The following is a 4,158-nucleotide window of genomic DNA, read 5'->3' on the forward strand; positions in this document are numbered from 1 at the left end:
TGTAATGAGTTGAACTCTTCAGGGAATTCAATTCTGGCCTCTAGGCACCTCGTGTAAACTTTTGAGCAATTTTTGTCGAGTTGGATTTTTGGGTCAAAAACTGACTTTTTCGATGATGCCGGCTATGGAAAACGTTGAAGTTTTGGGAACATTTTGTAAAAAGCCAAAAAGTTTTGTTTCTCACTGGATACTGAATGTAATGAGTTGAACTCTTCAGGGAAGTCAATTCTGGCCTCTAGGCACCTCGTGTAAACTTTTGAGCAATTTTTGTCGAGTTTGGATTTTTGGGTCAAAAACTGACTTTTTCGATGATGCCGGCTATGGAAAACGTTGAAGTTTTGGGAACATTTTGTAAAAAGCCAAAAAGTTTTGTTTCTCACTGGATACTGAATGTAATGAGTTGAACTCTTCAGGGAAGTCAATTCTGGCCTCTAGGCACCTCGTGTAACTTTTGAGCAATTTTTGTCAGTTGGATTTTTGGGTCAAAAACTGACTTTTTCGATGATGCCGGCTATGGAAAACGTTGAAGTTTTGGGACATTTTGTAAAAAGCCAAAAAGTTTTGTTTCTCACTGGATACTGAATGTAATGAGTTGAACTCTTCAGGGAATTCAATTCTGGCCTCTAGGCACCTCGTGTAAACTTTTGAGCAATTTTTGTCAAGTTGGATTTTTGGGTCAAAAACTGACTTTTTCGATGATGCCGGCTATGGAAAACGTTGAAGTTTTGGGGGCATTTTGTAAAAAGCCAAAAAGTTTTGTTTCTCTCACTGGATACTGAATGTAATGAGTTGAACTCTTCAGGGAATTCAATTCTGGCCTCTAGGCACCTCGTGTAAACTTTTGAGCAATTTTTGTCGAGTTGGATTTTTGGGTCAAAAACTGACTTTTTCGATGATGCCGGCTATGGAAAACGTTGAAGTTTTGGGAACATTTTGTAAAAAGCCAAAAAGTTTTGTTTCTCACTGGATACTGAATGTAATGAGTTGAACTCTTCAGGGAATTCAATTCTGGCCTCTAGGCACCTCGTGTAAACTTTTGAGCAATTTTTGTCGAGTTGGATTTTTGGGTCAAAAACTGACTTTTTCGATGATGCCGGCTATGGAAACGTTGAAGTTTTGGGAATTTTGTAAAAAGCCAAAAGTTTTGTTTCTCACTGGATACTGAATGTAATGAGTTGAACTCTTCAGGGAATTCAATTCTGGCCTCTAGGCACCTCGTGTAAACTTTGAGCAATTTTTGTCGAGTTGGATTTTTGGGTCAAAAACTGACTTTTTCGATGATGCCGGCTATGGAAACGTTGAAGTTTTGGGGACATTTTGTAAAAAGCCAAAAAGTTTTGTTTCTCACTGGATACTGAATGTAATGAGTTGAACTCTTCAGGGAATCAATTCTGGCCTCTAGGCACCTCGTGTAACTTTTGAGCAATTTTTGTCAGTTGGATTTTTGGGTCAAAAACTGACTTTTTCGATGATGCCGGCTATGGAAAACGTTGAAGTTTTGGGACATTTTGTAAAAAGCCAAAAGTTTTGTTTCTCACTGGATACTGAATGTAATGAGTTGAACTCTTCAGGGAATTCAATTCTGGCCTCTAGGCACCTCGTGTAAACTTTTGAGCAATTTTGTCAAGTTGGATTTTTGGGTCAAAACTGACTTTTTCGATGATGCCGGCTATGGAAAACGTTGAAGTTTTGGGAACATTTTGTAAAAAGCCAAAAAGTTTTGTTTCTCACTGGATACTGAATGTAATGAGTTGAACTCTTCAGGGAAGTCAATTCTGGCCTCTAGGCACCTCGTGTAAACTTTTGAGCAATTTTTGTCGAGTTGGATTTTTGGGTCAAAAACTGACTTTTTCGATGATGCCGGCTATGGAAAACGTTGAAGTTTTGGGAACATTTTGTAAAAAGCCAAAAAGTTTTGTTTCTCACTGGATACTGAATGTAATGAGTTGAACTCTTCAGGGAATTCAATTCTGGCCTCTAGGCACCTCGTGTAAACTTTTGAGCAATTTTTGTCGAGTTGGATTTTTGGGTCAAAAACTGACTTTTTCGATGATGCCGGCTATGGAAAACGTTGAAGTTTTGGGAACATTTTGTAAAAAGCCAAAAAGTTTTGTTTCTCACTGGATACTGAATGTAATGAGTTGAACTCTTCAGGGAAGTTCAATTCTGGCCTCTAGGCACCTCGTGTAAACTTTTGAGCAATTTTTGTCGAGTTGGATTTTTTGGGTCAAAAACTGACTTTTTCGATGATGCCGGCTATGGAAAACGTTGAAGTTTTGGGAATTTTGTAAAAAGCCAAAAAGTTTTGTTTCTCACTGGATACTGAATGTAATGAGTTGAACTCTTCAGGGAATTCAATTCTGGCCTCTAGGCACCTCGTGTAAACTTTTGAGCAATTTTTGTCGAGTTGGATTTTTGGGTCAAAAACTGACTCTTTTTCGATGATGCCGGCTATGGAAAACGTTGAAGTTTTGGGAACATTTTGTAAAAACCAAAAGTTTTGTTTTCTCACTGGATACTGAATGTAATGAGTTGAACTCTTCAGGGAATTCAATTCTGGCCTCTAGGCACCTCGTGTAAACTTTTGAGCAATTTTTGTCAAGTTGGATTTTGGGTCAAAAACTGACTTTTTCGATGATGCCGGCTATGGAAAACGTTGAAGTTTTGGGAACATTTTGTAAAAAGCCAAAAAGTTTTGTTTCTCACTGGATACTGAATGTAATGAGTTGAACTCTTCAGGGAATTCAATTCTGGCCTCTAGGCACCTCGTGTAAACTTTTGAAGCAATTTTTGTCGAGTTGGATTTTTGGGTCAAAAACTGACTTTTTCGATGATGCCGGCTATGGAAAACGTTGAAGTTTTGGGAACATTTGTAAAAAGCCAAAAAGTTTTGTTTCTCACTGGATACTGAATGTAATGAGTTGAACTCTTCAGGAATTCAATTCTGGCCTCTAGGCACCTCGTGTAAACTTTTGAGCAATTTTTGTCGAGTTGGATTTTTGGGTCAAAAACTGACTTTTTCGATGATGCCGGCTATGGAAAACGTTGAAGTTTTGGGAACATTTTGTAAAAAGCCAAAATTTTGTTTCTCACTGGATACTGAATGTAATGAGTTGAACTCTTCAGGGAAGTCAATTCTGGCCTCTAGGCACCTCGTGTAAACTTTTGAGCACTTTTTGTCGAGTTGGATTTTTGGGTCAAAAACTGACTTTTTCGATGATGCCGGCTATGGAAAACGTTGAAGTTTTGGGACATTTTGTAAAAAGCCAAAAAGTTTTGTTTCTCACTGGATACTGAATGTAATGAGTTGAACTCTTCAGGGAATTCAATTCTGGCCTCTAGGCACCTCGTGTAAACTTTAGCAATTTTTGTCGAGTTGGATTTTTGGGTCAAAACTGACTTTTTCGATGATGCCGGCTATGGAAAACGTTGAAGTTTTGGGCATTTTGTAAAAAGCCAAAAAGTTTTGTTTCTCACTGGATACTGAATGTAATGAGTTGAACTCTTCAGGGAATTCAATTCTGGCTCTAGGCACCTCGTGTAAACTTTTGAGCAATTTTTTGTGAGTTGGATTTTTGGGTCAAAAACTGACTTTTTCGATGATGCCGGCTATGGAAAACGTTGAAGTTTTGGGAACATTTTGTAAAAGCCAAAAAGTTTTGTTTCTCACTGGATACTGAATGTAATGAGTTGAACTCTTCAGGGAAGTCAATTCTGGCCTCTAGGCACCTCGTGTAAACTTTTGAGCAATTTTTGTCGAGTTGGATTTTTGGGTCAAAAACTGACTTTTTCGATGATGCCGGCTATGGAAAACGTTGAAGTTTTGGGGGCATTTTGTAAAAAGCCAAAAAGTTTTGTTTCTCACTGGATACTGAATGTAATGAGTTGAACTCTTCAGGGAATTCAATTCTGGCCTCTAGGCACCTCGTGTAAACTTTTGAGCAATTTTTCGAGTTGGATTTTTGGGTCAAAAACTGACTTTTTCGATGATGCCGGCTATGGAAAACGTTGAAGTTTTGGAACATTTTGTAAAAAGCCAAAAAGTTTTGTTTCTCACTGGATACTGAATGTAATGAGTTGAACTCTTCAGGGAAGTCAATTCTGGCCTCTAGGCACCTCGTGTAAACTTTTGAGCAATTTTTGTCGAGTTGGATTTTT

Source organism: Patiria miniata, unplaced genomic scaffold, assembly GCF_015706575.1.
Source record: "Patiria miniata isolate m_02_andy unplaced genomic scaffold, ASM1570657v1 HiC_scaffold_29, whole genome shotgun sequence".
NCBI classification, from domain to species: Eukaryota; Metazoa; Echinodermata; class Asteroidea; order Valvatida; family Asterinidae; genus Patiria; species Patiria miniata.